The sequence below is a fragment of the Triticum dicoccoides genome, chromosome 7A, assembly GCF_002162155.2.
Source record: "Triticum dicoccoides isolate Atlit2015 ecotype Zavitan chromosome 7A, WEW_v2.0, whole genome shotgun sequence".
Taxonomy (NCBI): domain Eukaryota; kingdom Viridiplantae; phylum Streptophyta; class Magnoliopsida; order Poales; family Poaceae; genus Triticum; species Triticum dicoccoides.
The window spans coordinates 625,977,590-626,001,764 of NC_041392.1; the positions used below are offsets into that span (position 1 = coordinate 625,977,590).

At 47.2% G+C, this 24,175-nt stretch overlaps 1 pseudogene; it reads left to right on the plus strand.

Annotated features, from left to right (window-relative positions):
• The first annotated feature begins 1,706 nt into the window (after window positions 1-1,706).
• Window positions 1,707-20,509, plus strand: LOC119330863 (annotated as a pseudogene).
• Window positions 20,510-24,175: the final 3,666 nt, after the last annotated feature.

Here is a 24,175-nt window from a genome sequence, read left to right on the forward strand (position 1 = left end):
AATGAGTTAGTTGTGGGATGATGTATTATGGAACAAGTAAAGAGACTTGCCGGTAATGAGATTGAACTAGGTATGGGATAACGACGATCGAATCTCGGGCAAGTAACATACCGATGACAAAGGGAACAACGTATGTTGTTATGCGGTCTGACCGATAAAAGATCTTCGTAGAATATGTAGGAGCCAATATGTGCATCCAGGTTCCGCTATTGGTTATTGACCGAGACGTGTCTCGGTCATGTCTACATTGTTCTCGAACCCGTAGGGTCCGCACACTTAAGGTTACGATGATAGTTATATTATGAGTTTATGCATTTTGATGTACCGAAGGTTGTTCGGAGTCCCGGATGTGATCACGGACATGACGAGGAGTCTCGAAATGGTCGAGACATAAAGATTGATATATTGGAAGCCTATGTTTGGATATCGAAAGTGTTCCGGGTGAAATCGGGATTTTACCGGAGTACCGGGAGGTTACCGGAACCCCCCGGGAAGTATATGGGCCTTAGTGGGCCTTAGTGGAAGAGAGGAGAGGTGGCCAGAGATGGGCCGCGCGCCCCTCCCCCCTTGGTCCGAATAGGACAAGGAGAGGGGGCCGGCCCCCCTTCCTCCTCTCTCTCCTCTTTTCCCCCCTCCGCGAATCCTATTCCAACTAGGAAAGGGGGGAGTCCTATTCCCGGAAGGAGTAGGACTCCTCCTGGCACGCCACCTCTTGGCCCGCCAGCCCCCCCTTTGAGCCTTTATATACGGAGGCACGGGGCACCCCTAGAGACACAAGTTGATCCACGTGATCATATTCTTAGCCATGTGCGGTGCCCCCTTCCACCATAGTCCTCGACAATATTGTAGCAGTGCTTAGGCGAAGCCCTACAACGGTAGTACATCAAGATCATCACCACGCCGTCGTGCTGATGGAACTCTTCCCCGACACTTTGCTAGATCGGAGTCCGGGGATCGTCATGGAGCTGAACGTGTGCTAGAACTCGGAGGTGCCGTAGTTTCGGTGCTTGATCGGTCGAGCCGTGGAGACGTACGACTACATCAACCAAGTTAACACTTCCGTTGTCGATCTACAAGGGTACATAGATCACACTCTCCCCCTCTCGTTGCTATGCATCACCATGATCTTGCGTGTGCATAGGAATTTTTTTGAAATTACTACAAAACCCTACATTGTTTATGGTGGACCGATTCCTTCCACTCATTTGAATCATGTCGGTCCTCCCCCTAAGATTGTGAAAAATGAGGACTTTGACTCTTGGGTTTACCGCTTTAAACGTCATTTAAATCATGTGAACACTAATCTTTGGAGAATCATTGAAGAAGGTTTCTATCCGCATGATCCAAGCAACTTCACTCCTCGAGAAGCCGCGGATAATCAATTCAATGAGAATGCTCTCTTCATCATTCAAGATGTAATCCCACCCGAAGACCTACCTCATCTTCGGCTCTTCGCCTGGGCCAAAGACGCATGGCGTTGTGTTGTCTCACTCTACCAGGGAAGCGCAAGCATTCAACGCTCCAACTATGAAGTGGTGCAAGATGAGGCCGATGAGTTTGCAATGAAAGAAGATGAAGAACCTCGTGAGCTTTATCGGAGAGTAACCAAACTCGCGGTCTCACTCCGAGATCACAGGAGCAAGGACACGGATGGCAATTGGATCAAGCGCAAATTCCTCAAGGCAATGATGCCCTACCACAAGGCCATGTCCTTCGTCATTCGTCAAAGGCTGGACTTCCACACTTTGACCTCAAGTGAATTGTTGGATGAGTTTGTGGCCATGAACATTTTGGACAAGACCGCTGACAATGCGGTGCTTCGTTCTCAAAGGGCAAAGAAGCCCAACCTTGCATTGAAGGCCAAGCTCTGCGTTGAAGAAGAAGAAGAGGAAGAAGAGGAGAGCAACCCCGAGGATACAAAGTATGCATATCATGAACACATGGCACTCGCTTCAAGGCAATTTTGGAGCAAGAAAAACACGAGGCCAAACTTTAACAAGAGCAACTCAAGTGGCACGAAGAGCAAGCAACGTGTAAGGACTTGCTACAATTGTGGCAACGTGAGTCATTTTGTTGCGGAGTGCCCGTATGAGAAGAGGGAAGACAATGGTGGCAAGCTCATCCGAAAGGACAAGGCCAAGTCATTCCCCAACAAGAGAAAATTCACCAAGAAGACTCCTCCCAAGGCATTGGTGGTACAAGAAGAGTACAATGAGGATGATGACGATGATGAAGGTGATGAGTCGGTTTCCATGGCCTTCATTGCCATTGCGACGACTCCACGGGTGTCTCTCTTCGACTCACCCAATGAGAGCGTCACCGCCAAGTGCCTCATGGCTAAATCTACCAACAAGGTAACCCCCAACATCAAAACTACCATCATTAATCATCCTTCTCCGACAGATAGCATTAATGAACTTGAGGGAGCTAATGTGGAGGCAAATGAATTTGAGGCCTTTATGAGCAAACTTAAGGGAAAATCCAAGAAGCACTTTATTGCTCTCTTGGAACAACTTGGTGAAGCCAATGACATGATCGAGGCTCACGAAGATACCATCACTAAGATGGAAGGGCATAGTCGTGATTATGCCGATGAGATTTCGGTTCTTTCCAATCCTCTTGAGGAAGAGCGTGGTCTTCGTTTGGCTCTTGAGGAGTCACACAACGTTGATCATGCTAAGTTAAAGAAAGATTATGATCATGTCCTCATTGTTTCTCATGTGCTAAACTCCGAGAAGGCCGAACTTGAGGTTGATCTTGCTAGACTCAAAGAGGAGTTTGATCTACTTTACAAGGCTCACAAGGTCTTGAAGGGTGCTCATGCTAGCCTCAAAGAGTCTCATGATCAACTTCAAGTAAAGCTAACCAAGGAAAAAATCCACCTTTCCTCGTATGATGTTAATTGATAATGCAAATGCTACTAACCTGTGTTGTGAGCATGTGCATCTTGTTGAGGAGAACGCTAAGCTAAAGGGGAAACTTGAGAGAGGTCTTGCGACTTGCATACAAGGCAAGAAGAACCTCAACGACCTCTTGATCAACCAAAAGGGAGTTGTGGCCAAGGAAGGGGTTGGGTACGTGCCCGAGTCCAAGAACAAGAAGAAGAATGACAAGACCAAACGACCTCCTCCTCTCATGCAAACCTTTGTGAAGGAGGGAGAGAGTGCCTCCGAGGATAAGAAGAAGAACAATGCGAAGGGTGGCATTGTCAAAAGGGGCAATGCCACTTCTCGCATCACAGCCGGCAACTTTGATCCTTCTTATGTGTTATGTCGTGCTAGTGATGGGCATGTCTATGCCAAATTCGTTGGTTCTCCTCATGAATACATTGAATGGTCTATTTGGGTTCCAAAGACCCTTGTTACTAACATCAAAGGACCCATTACAAAATGGGTACCTAAAACCAAGCATTAATCTCTTGTAGGTGTTTGCTTCCGGTGGGGGATCATGGTTACTCGATAGCGGAGCTACAAATCATATGACCGGAAGCAAGGACTTGGTGGTGGACATGCACAAGATTCCATCTATGCCCACCAATGTCAAGTGAGGTGACGCCTCATCCTCTAAGGTATTGGGACTTGGCAAGGTGGTCATCTCTCATGATCTCATGATCGAGAAGGTCATGCTTGTTGAGTCCCTTGCATACAATTTACTTTCCGTTCGTCAACTTGCAATCATGGGCTTTTCCACTTCCTTTGATATCGATACCGTGGCCCTCTTGTGGAGCAAGACTCTTAAAGTAGCCTTTGTTGGGCATGTTGAGAACAGTCTATATGTGATTAACTTTTTGAAGCGACCCACTAAGACCGCGACATGCCTAATGGCTAAAGTTGATGTGGGATGGCTTTGGCATCGCCATCTAGCCCATGTCAATATGAGATCTTTGCAAAGTCTTCTCAAGGGGGACCATGTCGGTGGACTAGCGAATGTTAGTTTTGCTAAAGATCGTGCTTGCAGTGCTTGTATCGAAGGAAAGCTACATGAGAAGGCTCACCCTCCCACGACTATCATTTACTCAAAGAGGCCTTTGGAGCTCCTTCACATGGATCTCTTTGGGCCTCCATCCTTAGATAGTCTTAGGGATAAGAAGTATTGCTTGGTGATTGTGGATGACTACTCAAGATACACTTGGGTGTATTTCTTCAAGAGGAAGAGCGAGACCCAACAAACCGTCATTGACTTTGCAAATGAAGCACAATGTCAACACAATGCAAAGATCTTGACAATAAGAAGTGACAACGGCACCGAGTTCAAGAACTACACCTTGGATGAGTTTCTTAGTGATGAGGGGATCAAGCATCAATATTCCGCACCTTACACCCCTTAACAAAACGGTGTTGTGGAGAGAAAGAACCAGACATTGATGGATGCGGCAAGGACCATGATGGCGGAGTTCAAGTCACCGTACAAATTTTGGGCCAAAGCCATCAACACCGCGTGTCATGCATCCAATCGGCTCTACCTTCGCAAGGGCTTGAACAAGACTCCATATGAGATACTCACCGGTAACAAGCCCAACCTCAAGTACTTTTGGGTGTTCAGGTGTAAGTGTTTCATTCTCAAGAAAGGTGTTCGGTTGTCTAAATTTGAGGCTAGAGCTTATGAGGGCATATTTGTTGGTTATGCTACAAACTCTCATGCTTACCGTGTCCTCAAGAAATCCACGGGACTTATTGATGAGACATGTAACATGGAGTTTGATGAGAATAACGGCTCCCAAGTGGAGCAAAGTGGCACTTGTGATGTAGGTGATGAAATTCCTCCTCAAGCCATAAGAATAATGGGTGTTGGCTTTATCCTACCCATTGAGGAACCCCTTGTGGCCAAAGGAGAAGGACAATGCTCCACTCAAGTGGAGCCATCACCAACCCAAGGCCCACACGCTTCCGAAGAACAACATGAAGGCCCTCATCCTCAAGAACATGACCAAGGGCAAGGTCATGCTCAAGACGGTGTTGACACATCAAATGATGCCCAAGGTCAAGTTCTCTCCTCCGAGCAAGTTCAAGAACAAGAACAAGCTCAAGACGATGCTCAAGATGATCAAGTGACCACTCCTCGTCTCAACCCCGAGGAGGAATTGGAGCATCGTGCCGCCAAGGTTGCTTCCAAGATCTCCACCAAGGATCATCTCGTGACGAATGTGCTTGGAAGCTTAAGAAAGGGGGTAAGTACTCATAGACAATTAGAAAACTATTGTGAGCATCATGCGTTTGTCTCTTGTGTCGAACCCCACAAGGTCTATGAGGCACTAGAAGATCCGGATTGGCTCAATGCCATGCATGAAGAACTCAACAACTTCGAGCGCAACAAAGCGTGGAGATTGGTGCCAAGACCGACGGGGAACCACAATGTCATTGGAACCAAGTGGATATTTAAGAACAAGCAAGATGCCCATAGGATTATCATTCGCAACAAGGCTCGTTTGGTAGCACAAGGCTACTCCCAAGTCGAGGGTATCGACTACGGTGAAACCTTTGCTCCCGTTGCTCGTCTTGAATCCATTCGCATGTTGATCGCATATGATTCTCATCATAATTTTAAGTTACAAGAAATGGATGTGAAGAGTGCTTTTCTTAATGGTCCTATTAATGAATTGGTTTATGTCAAGCAACCCCCCGGGTTCGAGGATCCCTACTTTCCCGATCATGTGTATCAACTCGATAAGGCACTCTATGGCCTTAAACAAGCCCCACGTGCGTGGTATGACCACCTTACCGAGTTGTTACAAGACCGTGGTTTTGAAGTTGGGCTAATCAACCCCACTCTTTTTACTAAGAAGGTCAAAGGGGAGTTGTTTGTGTGCCAATTATATGTTGATGATATTATCTTTGGTTCACCTAACAAAGCTTTCAATGAGGAATTTGCCGCTCTCATGACCTCAAAGTTCGAGATGTCTTCCATGGGAGAGTTGAAGTTCTTTCTAGGGTTCGAAGTGAAGCAAAGAAGAGAAGGAACCTTCATCAACCAAGCCAAATACACTCAAGACATGCTCAAGAGATTCAAGCTAAGTGACGTCAAGCTGGCATCCACTCCAATGCCCACCAAGTGCCAACTTGACATAGATCCCAATGGTAAAGCGATGGATCAAAAGGTATATCGCTCCATGATTGGATCCTTGCTTTACCTTTGTGCATCTAGACCAGATATCATGTTGAGTGTGGGAATTTGTGCATGGTTTCAAGCCGCACCTAAGGAAAGTCACTATGTGGCGGTCAAATGAATCTTTCGATATTTGGCTCATACCCCAAACTTTGGCTTATGGTACCCAAGAGGATCAAACTTCAAGCTTGTAGGGTACTCGGATTCTGATTGGGTGGGAGACAAAGTGGATAGGAAGTCCACTTCCGGAGGGTGCCAATTCCTTGGTTTCTCTTTGGTAAGTTGGTCTTCCAAAAAGCAAAGTTGTGTGTCTCTCTCGTCCACCGAAGCGGAGTATGTAGCGGCTGGTAGTTGTTGTGCACAACTCCTATGGATGAGGCAAACTTTAAAGGATTACGGTGTCACTTGTGACAAAGTGCCTCTTTGATGTGACAATGAAAGTGCCATCAAGATCTCTCTCAACCTGGTGCAACACTTCAAGACAAAGCATATTGAGATTCGGTATCACTTCATCCGGGATCACATTAGGCGAGGAGAGATTGAGCTCAACTATGTCAACACTCATGATAACCTTGCAGATATTTTCACGAAGCCCTTGGATGAAGCAAGATTTCGTGAGTTAAGGCATGAGCTAAATATCATTGATTCGAGCAATGTGGCTTGAACCCTTGCACACCCCACCATGCTCAATTTGTTGTCTAGTTTAGATGTAGGCATGGACATAGGGGGAGTGTTGTTCTCTCAATGAACTCTCCCTCCCCCCATTATGCATAAATTGATCAAGTCTTTCACATTAGCCATTGTTGATGGTACTTGTGTTTCAAAGACGAGTTTTGGTCATGGTCCCAAGGTTAAAATCTTCGCGGCGCTATACCTCTTGACTCAAACATAGGTGGCCTAGGCCACCGCCCTCTCTTGAAGAGGTGTGTCTTGGCCGTTTGCTGGTGTGCTCTCTCTTCTTGCCTTTTTGTTTTTATTTCTAGCTAAGCCGTGTTGTTTGGTTGCCGTGGTGTGCTGGGCGGTACTACCGCTGGTGGTGCGCGGTACTACCGCTGAGGGACGGGACCAGGGGGTTATATCGGGGCAGGAGGAGGTTTCTTCTCCCCCATACCCATTCACTTTGCCCCCTCGTTCCTCTTCCACTCTCCAGCCTCGCCTCGCCGCGGGAGGGCTCCGACGGATCTTTGTCTCCGGGGCATCCCTCTCCATTTCCTTCGGTGGAGTCGATCCCCACCTCATTCTCTTGCCATGGATGCCGGTATTGCCCCCGTTCCTTCTCTCCTTTTGTCTCGTTTTCAGATCTTGCTTCTTAGGGGCAATGGTGGTTGCATCTCTAGATTTTTGGCTAAATCTAGGCTTGAGTAGGTTGGAGAAGGCAACTAGACTATCTAGATTAGAGTTTGGTAGGAATATTTTTGAATTTGGCAGGCCGGTAGTGCCGGATCTGACCACGGTAGTAGGAAACTGCTGTTTCCCCGCCTCGAGCGGTACTACCACTCTCATTGGAGCGGTACTACCACTTGACCTCGAGCGGTACTACCGCTCTCTTTGGAGCGGTATTACCGCTTGGGCGGTACTGCCACGGGCATGTCAGGGTACTACCGCTGGCTGCCAAGTTCCATCATGTTCCTGCCTTACCTTGATCCTTTTGTTGTGTTTGTTGGCTTATGCTCGTTCTTTCTGGTTGTTTTGCGTGTTCTTGTGTTTGGTTCCAGGTGATGAACATCCTGAGCATCAAGCTCGCCGTGTCAACCCCGGGCGTGCAACGTCAAAGCGCTACCGCACCTCTGAGCTAGCAGGTGGTTCCTCTAGCACTCAACCACCACCAGCAGGTGCATCCGCAAGTGCTCCTCCACCACCTCAGCAGTCGAAGAGATCCGCCAACAAGCCAAAGGGAAAGACTATGACTGAGATGACTGCCAAGGAGTTTTGGGAAAAGCGTCGCCGCAATCCCTATGAGGTGGACCAAGATCCCACTTTGGTCAATCGCCCGTTCTGGAACCGCTTTCAGTTTGCCATCTATTTTGATGTGATCAAGGCCAAGAAGAATCTCTATGTTGATGTTCGCTCCATCGACACTGATGCCATGGAGAAGGACCCTGAGTACTTTGGCGAAGCCCTTCAGATGTGCAATCAGCTGAACATTCTTAGGATCATGCAGTTCAACAAGGATTTCGATGCAGATTTGGTGGCTCAATTCTTTGCCACCGTTCATCTTGGAACGGATGCCGACAGGACTCTGACTTGGATGACCAATGGCAAGTTGCTTTCCGTCAAGTGGAAGGCCCTCATGGAGTTACTTGATGTGGAAGATCGCGGGCTTGAGACTTCAGTAGGTTTCCGCCCTCACCGCAATACTACATCCACTCACAAGGAAGCCCTTTGGCCCTACTGCACTGTGAAGGTTCACCTAGTGACTAAGAAGGAAACCTACGAGCTGTCTACGTATCTGGACATTCTTCATCGTGTCTTCCGTGAGACTCTCTTCCTCGCATCGGGAATCTGGATATGGTCCAGTCCTATCTTGTGGACATGCTTCTTTTCTGCCAGCATGAGAAGGAAGCAAAAACTTGAGAGAGCCTGGACATTTCTCATGTTATGTGGTCTGAACTTCTCTCTGCCGTTTCTGAGCGCAAGTGCCCGATATATGGTCCATTCATTATGAGGCTCATTGAGAAGGCCTGGGCACATGTCTATCCCAGAGTGATGCTGGAAACTGGAGACTTGGTTTCTCATGAGATCAAGCGTCTGAGGAAGAAGGACAATTGGGGCACCCCAGCGCCTAAACCCGGGGGTCCATCGACTGCTGCTGCTGCCATGGAGACTGAGGGTGGGGCTGCCACTGATGATCACGAGGAGGACTTTCGGCCTTCTAGTGCAGAACCTTCTTGGGCAAAGAAGCTTAAACGCAAGATGAAGAAGCTTTTCTGCATGGAGTCTCATGGTCAGTACATGACTCATGTGGCGGAGAAGCAGGCCAGGGTGCGCCACAAGGAGCTCATGCGTCACTTGGGTGCGACCGTTACCAGCGGTTCTGAGGGACAGATCACTGAAGAGGAAGAATGGATTCACCAGCATTGCCCTTGGACTGATTCAGTCGTCGAGCAGTTTCCGACCAATGGCGGAGATGCAGATGATCACGCTGAGATGTGATGTTCGAGATCCTCAGCTTGCCATCACCTGGAGTCGTAGTGTCGCTCTTTACCCTTTTGGTGTCTCGATGCCAAAGGGGGAGAGAGTTTACGGATTTGTGTTGTTGCCGTGCTGCGAGTGTGTCTTTGTGTTCCCTCGTTGCCTTTGTTTCGTTGTCTTTGGTTGGTTTGGTTTGGTGCCTGTGAGACCTAAGTTCTAGACATATGGTGTGAGACATATGCTCCCTATCGCTACTCTTATTACTTATGTCTATTCAGTATTGTAGCATCTTATGAGTTGCATGCTTGTCCTGTTTTATACCCTACTCTCTTTTATCATGTTCTTAGAATTGTTGGACTATAAAATATAGGGGGAGTGTTGATCCGGATGTGTGTGTCTTGCATCCCAAAGGCTCCACTAACTAGGTGCACACATTCACGGGGAGCCATCTATATTTTGTAGTTCTAAGTATTCTTACTTTTATATATTTTTCTTGTGCAAATCCCTAGTTGTCATCAATCCACCAAAAAGGGGGAGATTGTTGAGGCATATCTCTCTCGATGTGGTTTTGGTGATTGATGACAACATGTTTGCGGACTAATCGTGTGCTTTGAGTATTTCAGAGATTCATCCTTGGCACGAGACGATTTCTTCCCCTTGGAGTGTCATTCAAGACGGTGTAGCTTTTTCGTTTCTCTTTCGGTGGACTAGTTGCGTAGAGGGCACCGTACTATCAAGAGGGGGTCCGCTGGGATATTGCTTGGGTGGAATCAACACGTACACATCCGCTTCTCACCCTCAGAGCTCTTCCGCTTCGTTGGAGAGATCCCCTCTCTCTTGTGTCTTGTCTAGGTCCCAGTGGTAGTACCGTGCAACCCAGCGGTAGTACCGCTGAGGGGTCACAAGCGGTAGTACCGCTCCGCAGCGGTAGTACCGCTGAGGGGTCACAAGCGGCAGTACCGTTCCGCGGCGGTAGTACCGCCGGTGACTCCGCAGCAGTACTACCGCTGGTCTGTCTGGCTCCTACCGCCTCGACTCGAGGGCTCTTTTTCTCGTGTCGGGTTTTGCGGCACTAGTTGCGGCAGTAGAGGCGGTAGTACCGTTTTGCAGCGGTAGTACCGCCCTTACCTCCGCGGTAGTACCGCTTTGGGTCCAGGTCCCTGCGGCACTCCTTTGCGCGGCAGTACCGCTAGCTGGAGCGGCAGTACCGCTGGCTTAGCGGTAGTACCGCCCCCCTAGCGGTACCGCCCCCCTAGCGGTACTACTGCCCTCTGCGGGGCTGGTTGGTGGGCAACGGTTGGATTGTTGGCCCCACTATAAAAGGGGGTCCCCTTCTTCCTCATTGACTTACCTCTTCCCTCTCAAGCTCCATTAATGCTCCAAGCTCCATTTTCGCCCGATCTATCTCTCTAGCCAATCAAACTTGTTGATTTGCTCGGGAGTGGTTGAGAAGGCCCCGATCTACACTTCCACCAAGGGATTTTCGATTCCCTCACTCATCCCTAGCGGATCTTGTTACTCTTGGGTGTTTGAGCACCCTAGACGGTTGAGGTCACCACGGAGCCATAGTCCATTGTGGTGAAGCTTCGTGGTATTGTTGGGAGCCTCCGATTAAGTTGTGGAGATTGCCCCAACCTTGTTTGTAAAGGTCCGGTCGCCGCCTTCAAGGGCACCAATAGTGGAATCACGGCATCTCGCATTGTGTGAGGGCGTGAGGAGAATACGGTGGCCCTAGTGGCTTCTTTGAGAGCATTGTGCCTCCAAACCGCTCTAACAGAGACGTACTTCCCTTCAAAAGAAAGGAACTTCGGTAACACGTCCTCGTCTTCACCGGATCCACTCTTGGTTATTTCCTACCTTTACTTGTGCAAACTCTTTAGTGTTACTTCTCGTGCTTGCTTGTTTGTTTGTTGTTATTGCATCATATAGGTTGCTCACCTAGTTACACATCTAGACAACCTACTTTGATGCAAAGTTTAATTTGGTAAAGAAAAGCTAAAATTGTTAGTTGCCTATTCACCCCTCCTCCCCTCTAGTCAACCATATCGATCCTTTCACCATGATTAACTCATAGTAGAAACTATTTTTGGCAGCTCTGAAACTTCATTCTCAGATGCAAACTGTTGCAAAATATTCTTTGCCAATTATTGTACAAAGAAACATTTAAGAACAGTTCATGATGAAGGTGGGGGGCATAAGCCTGTTCACATGATCTGCCAGCGAAGTTCGTAGTGCAGGGTTGCCAATTCCAGTTGAGCAACCGCGAGCAGAGTTCCTCAACTGTTACATAAAACATTCACGGGTAGCTAGGGAGAACCAGCAAGCTGGCTAATAGTATAGCAGAAGCGGGGATTGAATCTAAGGCACCTGTGCCGTTGTGCGCTGATGCTAGCTAGTAGAACACTGGGTGTTAATTTATCAACTGCTAGATGATGTCACAAATATGTGTTGTTGTATGTTTATAATATTAAGATTTTAGAAGCTCGGAGAAGCGGAAGAATCAATAACGATCCTGAGATGAGAAGCTGCAACTAAATGATGGCCATATAATTCTTCGCATTTCATAATGACCTAATTATGATCCTGGTTTCAGTGAGAGATGATGAACGATCAACAAAAATTGATGGCCATGTTGATTGATCTGACTCCTTTCAATTTTGTCACATTATGTGGTTGGTCTTAACTGTCTCTACAGTTTGATTAGGTTTGAAGGAAAAGGAAGAAGACATGGTGCAGCTCCGTGTGGAGGCTGCCGTCTCGCCGGAGTTGGAAGGCAACGAAGGGTGTGGGAGGAGGACCAGGGAGGCGGAGGAGATGAAATGGGGACGAGGGGTTTCACTTTCTCTCTCTCACACAGATAAGGTTCGCCGTTGATGTGCCTCGTTTGCACGAGGGTGATACAGGAGCGAACGGTTGCTGCTACTGACATGTCAAGGACAACCAGTTGCAGGATTGGTGCAAAGATCTAACAGTGGCTGAGACGTTTGCTCGAAAGTCCTACAAATTTGACGTCACATTTAGCGATTCAGTAATTTTTTTGCTATTTACTCACCGCCTGTGAAGGGCCTAATTAATAAATTGGGCCACAAAATAGCCATCTTTTTTGGGGGTACTATTGTGGGTACCACAATACCAATAGCTCATACAACATGAACCCGAGTGAAGGAAAATCTTTCGTGCACGATTTTGTATTCACAAAGTTCCCTGCATGATGTGTAAATACAAGTGAAGAGCCCAACAACTCTAACCATACGTGCAATATATATACTGATTCCTCTACAGCCGAACAGACCATCAAGCTGCATAAAAATCATTCTCCTACACATTGGCAATACCATACTTTTTGGAGTTTTGTTTAAGCAAACAGGTGCCAGTCCACAAACAATGAAGATATGAGAAGAAAACTGAAAATACATGTACAAAGGACACGGGGGAATAGTAGACACCGGGAAAGGGGTCATTATTGCTTGAGGTAGCTCACAACATTCTACGTCATTGGGCTCTCTCGTCGATGTGCTAAGCATGCCTACGCTCAAAGTTTGTGGAAATCCGATGCTCGGTGCTTCAGAAGCTTTCTCAAGTTTGAGGGCGGGTAGACGTGTGATGGCCACCAACAGCTCTTAACATAGCGACCCACAAAAACTGAACACGAAGAAGCTCACGCGTGATTGGTACAGCTGTTGTGGATGCTGGGCCGAGAAAGCATGTGCAACTGGCTATGCTCTATTCTTTGTGAGCATCTTACATCTTGTACTCCATTTTCCCAGATACATGCAGCTTGTCATACAAAGTATTGGGTAACTATGTACTGATTTGTTCAGAGTGGAGAAGGGGCAACCTGGTGGCAAATCAGTTGCGAGTCGACGATGGCCTGCCTTCGCCATTTGGACCGATCAGCTCCATCATAAACAAGTTTGGCGATGTCAGCCTTGACATGATCATGATGGACGTCGTCATCCTGTCAGGTGCCACGGTTGTCACACTAATCAAAAAAATAATCCATCTCCACGAAAGTTCACAATTAGAATTAAATTATGTGCTACATCTCTGAATTTGCCACAGAGCAGCCATGAACTCAAAGTAGAAACAATTCTTCGCAGTTCTGAAACTTCATTCCTCACATACAAACTGCCACAATATTTTGGCCAATTATAGTAAAACGCAACACTTAAGATCAGTTCATGGTGAAGGTGAGCGGCATCAACCCGTGCACAGGATCTGCCGGTGAGATCCACAGTTGAGGGCTGCCAATTCCAGTTGAGCAATGGCGAACAGAGTTCATCAGCTGCTACATAAAACATGCACGGGTAGCTAGGGAGAACCAACCAACTTGTTAATACAACAAACGTGAGGATTCAACCCCGGGCACTTATGCGATGGTGCTAGCCAGTAGAAGCACCGCGTGTTACTTCAGCAACTGCTAGATGATGTCGCAAATATGTCTCGAAGAAGATGAAGAATCAATAACGATCCAGAGATGGAAAGCTGTACCTACTCCCTCCGTCACAGTTTACAAGTCCTACGCGTATACCTAGGTTGCTAATTTTATCGCTCTAATATAAACTATATAACATAAAATTTATACATTTTGAAAATAGAACATCTGAAGTTTATATTAGTATATTTTTTGTAATATATGACTTGTATTAGGTTGGTCAAATTGACAAACTAAGGGTACGCGTACGCCTTGTAAACTAAGAGAGAGAGAGGGAGTAAATGATTGTCATATAATTCTTCACATTTCATAATGATCTAATTATGATCCTGGTTTCAATGAGAGCTAATGAACAATCAACAAATTGATGCCCATGTTGATTGATATGACTCCTTTCAATTCTGTCACATCATATGCGGTTGCTCTTAACTATCCCTACAGTTTGACTTGGTTGGCATCCTGCTGATCATGGCCATGTGGAGAAGAGAATTAATAATCAAGTAGGGTCTAATATTATTGATAATTTTGGGGCTGGGAGAAGACTGGTGTCTCTTGCATAACCACCTTTTGACAGTGCATCAACAAAAACATTTTATTTCTTTCTCTTGGTATTCCTGAAGTTCGGACGTATACATGCTTTTAGCAAAGGTTAATTAGGAAGAGAGAAACCAATTTAGCAGGGTAGAAGTTTATCACTTGCAAATGAGGATAAGGGTATGAACACTCACTCGTACACACTATACTCATCTATATGAACGTAAACATGCAGACCCTACCTCTATGAACATAGCGAGGGACAGAACCAACAAATTCTAACATTGACGAAATCATCATAGACACCTTATAGTCATCAAAAGCGTCAAGCTGGAGTGGTGCTTGGTGTCTCGATCGTTTTGTTTATGAACAATGTCTCCAAGTGCTAGAGTAGTGCCTGGTTCGTCCAGATTTGTTTCTTCATATTCATGACTGTAGTACACATATCATCAGACTTAATAGTCGGATGTATACAACAATCCACAATTTCGCATATGCGGCCATTTCTTTGCAAGGAAGAGCAGGATAATCACGTGGTAGCTTATCTGGTTAATATCTTGTGATGTCGTGCACCGGGCACACGCAGACAAGTTGCATAATAGGGACCGGCGAAAGAATTCTATCTGTAAAAGGATACATACATATTAGTTGTTGCCAACTGAGAGCGATCTATTAAAACTAATTAAAGACGATGAACTGTGAGGAGCGTTGCCGTGCACCCAACTACACGCATGTTGTCGTACCGGAGAGTGTAGAAGTCAGCGAGGTCAACGTGAAGAAGTGCTCGTCTCGTACCATGGAGTTGGGGCAGTGACCGTATGGACAGAGGAGCTGTCCAAGGAGCGATGGCATGGTGAGAGTCGCGTTGCCTGTGAGTCTGTGTCCGGCAAGTTGTTACATGACTCGAACACCTCTAGGTGGGATTAGTTTCCCTAATCACATTCACAGACCTCAGATTGCTTCCAGTTTAGCGAGAAATATATGAGTTGAACGTTGGTTCCATGGTTTTTTAGCGCGATCAGTTAGTTACACCCGTATGATCGGCCACGAGGCTGTAATCGTAACAAGTTCACGGTGCATCATGTTAAGTTATTCTGACGCATGATACGCCCACACAGTCGAGATCAGGCGGTGTCGCGCTGTATCACGGTCCTAAATTAGTGGTAATATAGTACATGGGTCTGTCTAGGATACATCTAGATATGACATAGTTATGTCATATCTAACCTGATATCCATTTTGTTTGTGATCTATTTTTTTTGTCCTATTTTTCTGTTTCTTGTTACTGCATTATATATTTATGGGAGCTTAGACGTGACATCCTTAAAAAAACATCTAGATGTGAATTAGACAGACTGATAGTACATATTTTGTGATGAGTAGAAAAGTGGACGCAGTATATCTTGCTTTCATCCGAGTCGATATACATTTCATAAGTTTGCTGAATTACAAAGCGCATCTGTGTCTGCGGTTCATGAGTCTCTGTCACCACTTATGAATAGTTTGTCAATGAATGCATAAATATAGGCGCAGTGGTTGTTGAGAGGGTTGAGGTGGGACACAATTTTTATGTGCCTTCTCTAGGGTTCCTTCTCGGCACCTGAGTTGTGGACCGAGGCCATGGCGCTGCTCGAAGCGTCTCTCCGTGACATGGCCACGTCCATCGACCTCACGCCTTGGCTTGTTCTCGGAACTTGTCGAGATCTAGCCCGATCTGGGCCAATGTTGGCACCCAGCTCCTCTCGAATTCCATCGATCCTAGCGGTGATATCATTTCCCTAGCATCTTGCGCACGGCCTTGACCCATGCCCACTTGGTGATCCTCGTTTGTTCGCTCCATGTTGTCCGAGAGATCGCCCTTTGGGAGATCTCCTTTGCCTCTGGTGTGAGTTCGTCCATCATCTTCTCATGCCAGCGATATCTGAATCGGGTGTTGTGACAATGCGTTGGAAGACCCCGGCTTCTCTCTCAGACTGTGCTCACAGGGGAATCTGATTGGGTCTAGGAATGACATCACAGACTGATTATCATCAATGATACTATAATGTAGCTGCAATTATCCACCCAACCACCCTCGCAGCGAGTTCGTTCATACACAGGCAGATAATTTTGAATTTGCTTTTAACTAGCAGCCTAGCCTCCGTTCCGAGCAACTTCCGTAGGATACAAACTGCAACCGTTTTATAAAAGCACTGATTTTCTTTCCATGAACTGAGGTAGCTAGTGGCTCACTAGTTTTGGTACCGACCCTGCACCGACAATATTTTCCTATTTTCCAGCGACATGACCGACAACCAAACTAGCTAGCTGGTACGATTCTACTCGGATGACTACAGTTTCACGTGATCCCGTGAACCATAAATAATTGCCTTTTGAGTCGTTTGTCCGCACCCCGTGGTGTACAAAGCAGCCTCGAATCATTGATGTTAGGCGAAACGGCTAAGGGAGACGATGAGATCGATTGATCATGTACTCGTACGTGCCAACGGTGCCCGTGAGCCTTAATGTTACGGTTGAACTCTGCTTCACTTCACTATAGCAGCATGCGGGCACTCCATCTGTACCGGACATGCTTCACTATAGCAGTTTAACTTAACCATTCATACGCTGGTCCCTAAACCCATAATTAGCACGTGCCATCTAGTCATACGACAACATTGTAACTGTAGCTCACGTACAATGATCATTCTAATGGTATTGCTTCGGTATTGTGAATATCAATACTTCTCTATATAAACTTGGTTGAAGTTTACAAATTTTGACTTGAGGCAAAACAAATATGCAGAGTAAATAAAAACGAAGGAAGTACATAGTCACGACTGCATAGCCTTGCGCTTTTGTTGGCTATCTTTCGCTGCATGCATGTCTCGTATGAGACCATGTATTTCTGAACGAAAATGTAGTGCTGAAAGTTCCTAAAATTAGTTGTAATCACATGTTAGTATAACATGGACGTTGCATGCATGGAAGACAGCCGTCGTCATCGGATAGAGAAGAAAGGAAGTTTCGTCTATACAGCTCACGATGATCTTCTGTCTTGAAAGAAGGTACTGATTGGTTTTGTACTACGCACTATATGTGAATGTTAAGCCGTCACATTCCCTCGAAGAATGGCAGTCTCAATCAGTCAGTTAGTTGATGGGATATTAATTGCTTCGAAAAGGAAGAAGAGCAAAGATCTGATAGACCTCTCTGGCTTTGGCTCTAACTCTGGTTGTTTATAAGTTCTTTTTTTCTTGCAGAAAGGAGGTTAAGCGGTAGCCTTTACATCATTGGATGCACACAATTCTCTATCTTGGAGTATCGACTATAGCAAAAAAAAAATTACAAAGTGAAAACAAGGCCTGCGAACCGACCTGTGGTTGAATGGTTAGGAAGGCAGTGGTATCCCAGTCCATCAGGGTTCAAGTCCTAGAATTGACATTGGTGCTCGCATTATTTCTGTATTTATTCCAGGCTTCCGGCGATGTTCATTCAGTGGGAGAAGATATTTCTACCGACAGCGAGGCTCCTGTGGTGTAAAATCTCAAGATGCTATGACGACTCAATTTCTCGAGGTGCTCGTTTGGGTAGGATGTGCATGCGTGCGTTCATGGGGGTTAGGGCTCATTCGGTTTGGAGGAAACTAAAACGTAGACATTATGATTAGTATAGAAATTTGATAGGATGGCACTTACCTTCCTAAGGAATTGACTTGCCTCGTTTCTACATGTAAAATGAGCTTTGAGTGGATGTGTAGTTTTCTTCAAAAACACAGAAAATGAATAGTATTCCAACGAAATTCCTGTATACATTTCCTCCAAACCGAATGCATATATGAAAAATTTCCTCTCAAATCCTTGTTCTTATGTTTTTTCTATGAAAATCCTCCAAACCGAATGAGGCCTGAGTGTATGCTTGTGTATGTAAGCGACTTCAATTGTATTGTATTAAAAAAAGTAAAAAACAAGGCCCCACAACAACCGACCATAATAAAAATAGGATTTTATTTTATTTTATTTTGTGGGTGAAAATTAAGATTATATATGACTCAAACAAACAATTTATTGAATCGCCATCAAAACCAGTTAAACAGTATCACATGCTACCATCTCTCATGTCTCACAGACTGCAACCAAAGGTCATATAGGCACTTGATCCTTCACACGTTGCAGAAAGAACCACATACAGAAGTACAGATCCATCCCGTATTATGATCCATGTGCTATACTGCTCCAAAGTCCAAACTAGCTAACATATATTACCCAGAAGCATGGCTGTGATTTGATATATAGAAATCCAAAAACAATGTTTCATCTCGCCAATACTTGAACACGATACACCACCAAACACATGATTGAACCAGAGACATGCCACACATACGTTTGCCAGCATGCATGTGAGAGTAGCTATAGCTAGAGACATTGTTAAGTACGTCACACTCACTCATTGAATCAGAAACATGAAAGAAAGCATCGAGACACAGTTTGAAAAGTAGTCCACGGAGCTTCACTGATTGCTCCCTCTCTTGCAAGCTGTTGATCGGATCACATCCGTTCATCCATAAAAAAATTCTATCATACGCTGCCAAAGTACGCAGAACAACCTTGAGAATGCATTATGCATGCATGTTAAAACCATGCACCGAGTTAGAACTTGGCCTATAAATGCAGCTCTCTTTTCCTCCCAGTTCCCATCAGTCCCTTGCCAAACAACATGTCTTCTTCTTCTTCTTCTTGTACCCGGGTCTCCCAGCTGGGCGCCGCCAGCTTGGCGGCGCTGCTCGCGGCGGTGTGCCTCCTCCACGCCGGCGGGGCGGCGGCGGCGGAGCTGAGCGTGGACTACTACGACTGCACGTGCCCGGACGCGTACAAGATCGTCCAGGGGGTGCTGGTGGAGGCGCACCAGTCGGACCCTCGCATCTTCGCCAGCCTCATCCGCCTCCACTTCCATGACTGCTTCGTGCAGGGCTGCGACGGCTCGCTGCTGCTGGACACCTTCGACGGGATGGAGTCGGAGAAGGACGCGCGGCCCAACAACGGGTCGGCGCGCGGCTTCGACGTCGTGGACGCCGCCAAGGCCGCCCTCGAGGACGCCTGCCCCGGCGTCGTCTCCTGCGCCGACATCCTCGCCATCGCCGCCGAGATCTCGGTCGAGCTGGTACGTACGTTTGTCACTGTTGCCTAGTCACGTAGCACAGTGATCGAAGTGAACAATCGGTTGCATGAGCATGATTGGTTTGTAGGTAGGTTCGACGTAGCTTTCGGGGTGCATGCATGAATTGACGCCTCGTGTGTCATCTGTCGGTGCATCCAAGTACAAGGACACATCGATCAGACATGCATGCAAGATGCAACCGTACGAGCAAGCGAGTCGATGATAATAACGGATGCTAATTAAGTTTGCACGCATTATGCAGTCCGGAGGACCCGGGTGGAACGTGTTGCTGGGGAGGCTGGACAGCTTCACGTCCAGCAAAGCCGACGCCGAGAACCTACCGGGCCCCTTCGACGGCCTGGACGTGCTCAGAGCCAAGTTCCGGAACGCCACGCTCGACGACACTACCGACCTCGTCGCCCTCTCAGGTAACCAAACTCGCGCACATATACGTACATATCAGTGTTGCCAAATCTCGGTCGATGCTAAATACGTGAGATCTTGCGTGTACAGCATTCAATGAGAGAATATATATTAACCTTCTTGACTGTGTTGATCAAATGTCTCTAGGTGGCCACACTTTCGGCCGTGTGCAATGCCAGTTCGTCACGGGCCGGCTGTACAACTTCAGCGGGACGAACCAGCCCGACCCTTCCCTCGACGCGACATACCGAGCCTTCCTGTCCCAGAGATGCCCGAGGAACGGCGACGGGACGTCCCTGAACGACCTCGACCCGACAACGCCCGACAACTTCGACAGGAACTACTTCACGAACCTTGAGGTGAACCGCGGCTTTCTTCAGTCCGACCAGGAGCTCAAGTCAGACCCCGGCGCGGCGGGGACGACGGCACCGATCGTTGATAGGTTCGCGGGCAGCCAGGAGGCCTTCTTCAGTAGCTTCGTGAATTCCATGATCAAGATGGGGAACATTAGGCCCGTGACGGATCCCTCCCAGGGAGAAGTCCGGAACCGCTGCGCGTTTGTCAATTCAAATTAGCGGGCAGGGGGGAGACCACGTGTGGGTATACGCAAATGTGGCATCGTCATGGATGCAAGGATGAATTCATCTCTTGTCGTCTCTGGTGTAATAATTGGTTTATGTGTCAACCAATGTAAACATTTCATGCATGCTTGTTCTCTGACGTGGAATAAAGTGAAAATTTTATTCCCGCGTTTCTGTTGCTTTTTTTATCACCATTACTTTTTTTTGAGTCTAAACACACTTTATTATTCAAATAAGTTCATAGGGATACAATGAATGTCTGGTGGGTTTATAAGCCAAGTTAGTTTTTTTTCGAGACAAAGTTAGTTAGCAGAACTGGATGAAAATTGACACACCATGGGCCAAGCCCACTCTTGTCGAGGGCGACATAGCGAACAACACAACAAACATCAACCCTTTCTCAAAAAAAAAAACAAACATCAACCATACATAAAGACTTGTTACTACTAGTAAATGCGCACATGCAACACATGTGTAATCTTAAGATTTGTTTTTGTTCAGTATAATATGATCATGAACATGGGTGACCAATCAAGCAATGCAAATGACATTAATAGTGAAGCTTAACTGCTGAATGTATGCATTGAAATCACCGACCGAAGAGTTTTCTAAACTCTGTTAAGAATCTTGATTTGCCTTTAGCTTTATGAAGTGTATACGTGGCTGCTTTTTGATTTTATCCTGTATAGAAACCATGGAAAACTGAGGTACGTGAAACAGTTTACTAGCCACCGCAAAAATGTCCCTATATCACACTCATTGGATGCACACTAATCAATATATCATATATGCCAGAACAGATAGCACACTTAATGAATCTATCAAATCTGAAGCAGCATGTCACTGAAAAATAAGGTGAACGAAAGGAAGCAAAGATGAGAGACCGACGGGCCAGCAGCTGCATGTGGCGTGTACCCTGACAGTGCGAGATGACATGGAGATGAGAACTGATGGCAGTTTAGGAGGCGTCCTAGTCGACCGGCCAGGAGGCTTAGGCGGCATCCCCAATGGCCGGATAGTGTAGGAGGCGGCGTCCCCGACGGCCCACCAGGCGGTGTTGTCGGCTGAGGCTAGGCGAGGCAATGGGTTGGACGGCACAGAGATGTGAGGGTAGGTGAGGGAGTCCTGAATTAGGGGGTCTCCGGACAGCCGGACTATATCCTTTGGCCGGACTGTTAGACTATGAAGATACAAGATTGAAGACTTCGTCTCGTGTCCGGATGGGACTCTGCTTGGCGTGGAAGGCAAGCTAGGCAATACGGATATGTATATCTCCTCCTTTGTAACCGACCTTGTGTAACCCTAGCCCCCTCCGGTGTCTATATAAACCGGAGGGTTTTTAGTCCATAGAACAACATACAATCATACCATAGGCTAGCTTCTAGGGTTTAGCCTCTCCGATCTCGTGGTAGATCAACTCTTGTAATACCCATATCATCAAGAATAAATCAAGCAGGACGTAGGGTTTTACCTCCATCAAGAGGGCCCAAACCTGGGTAAAACATCGTGTCCCCTGCCTCCTGTTACCATCCGTCTAGACGCACAGTTCGGGACCCCCTACCCGAGATCCGCCGGTTTTGACACCGACATTGGTGCTTTCATTGAGAGTTCCTCTGTGTCGTCGCTGTTAGGCTTGATGGCTCCTTCTATCATCGATAGCGATGTAGTCCAAGGTGAGACTTTCCTCCCCGGACAGATCTTTGTATTCGGCGGCTTTGCATTGTGGGCCAATTCGCTTGGCCATCTGGAGCAGATTGAAAGTTACGCCCCTGGCCATCAGGTCAGGTTTGGAAGCTTAAACTACACGGCCGATATCCGCGGAGACTTGATCTTTGACGGATTCGAGCCCCTGCCTTGTGCGCCACGCGGTCACGATGAGTACGATTTAGCTCTGCCATCGGACAGTATTCAAGAAATCGCACCGGCAGCCGCTCCGACCTTTAATTCGGAGCCAGTTGCGCCTCCCATAGACGGGTGGAGTAACCCCGCCACAGAGGCCGCATCCCCAGCGGCAATCGAGCCGAATATCGACCTTACCCTTCACAAGAGCCGTGTTGCGAAACTGCCGGACCCTTCCCCGGCCACAAACTCCGAACCGCCTGTGCCCGTGCCTATCAAATCCGACTGGGCGCCAATCATGGAGTTCACCTCCGCGGATATCTTTCAGCACTCGTCCTTCGGCGACATACTGAATTCATTAAAACCTCTCTCCTTGTCAGGAGAGTCCTGGCCGAACTATGTCCGGCAGGATCGGATGCGGATGACGAAGAAATTCGCCACCCACCCACCACCCACTTAGTAGCCACTATCGATGACTTAACCGACATGCTCAACTTCGACTCTGAAGACATCGACGGTATGGACGACGATGTAGGAGACGAACAGGAACCACTGCCCATAGGGCACTGGACGCCCACTTCATCACATGATGTACACATTGTGGACACAACAAAAGAAAACGACAACGAGGAACGGAAGGACGCAACGAAGGGTTGTCCCCTCGAGAAGTAGTCAAAGCGGCGGCGTAAGCGCCACTCCAAATCCCGCCTCGGCAGAAACAACGATCATATAGACCCAGCGTTAGAGCAGGGTGAACCATCGCCGGACCACGGCAACACGGAGAATCAAACCGAACAACCCGACTCTGTCAAAGATAACAATCCGAACGACATCACACCGGATAGACACCCGGAGCAACAGAATGCCCATCAAAGGCTTGTTGCCACCACGAGGAGTCTAAAAAAGCAGAAGCAAAGGCTCAAAGCTGCGCAATACACACTCGGAATCAGATGGAGTAAAGTAGTCAACACAACAGTAAAGTACAGCGGTCATCGCCCCACCAAGAGCTACCCGAAGCGGAAGTTGCTACCTAAATTCGACGAGGAGGCCTTAGATCCCCCGCAACCAAAAATTAAAACGGCCATCTGGCCGGATAGACGACCTCACGGCCAACATAGAGTGGCAAACAACGCCGCACATAAGCCAATACGCGATCCACGCGAGGGCTCGCATCAAAAGGACGGCGCAACCAGATCCATCTATGGACCATGCAAGCGCGCTCCAGCATACGATGCAACACAACAAATATCCGAACACCACGGTACACCCAGATATAGGGGTGCCGCACACCCCCTATATTTCACCGATGAGGTGCTAGATCATGAATTTCCAGAGGGATTCAAACCCATAAACATAGAGGCATACGATGGAACAACAGACCCTGGGGTCTGGATTGAGGACTATATCCTCCATATCCATATGGCTCGAGGAGATGATCTCCACGCCATTAAGTATTTACCACTCAAACTCAAAGGGCCAGCTCAGCACTGGCTTAAAAGCCTCCCCGAAAGCTCCATTGGAAGCTGGGAAGAGCTCGAAGACGCTTTTTGGGAAAATTTTCAAGGGACTTATGTCTGACCTCCGGATGCGGACGATTTAAGTCATATAACTCAACAGCCCGGAGAGTCAGACCGAAAGCTTTGGAACAGGTTTCTTACTAAAAAGAACCAAATAGTCGACTGTCCGGACGCCGAAGCCTTGACAGCTTTTAAGCATAGCGTCCGCGATGAATGGCTTGCCAGACACCTCGGCCAGGAAAAGCCGAGAACAATGGCAGCATTAACAAGCCTCATGACCCACTTTTGCGTGGGTGAGGATAGCTGGCTAGCCAGATGCAGCACCAGCGACCCAAGTACATCCGAAGTTAGAGATGGAAACGGGAAATCACGACACATCAAAAATAATAAGCGCCGGAATAAAGAAGACAACCCGAAGAGCATGGCCTTAAACGCCGGATTCAGAAGTTCTCGGCCAGGTCAGCAAAAGCTGCCCT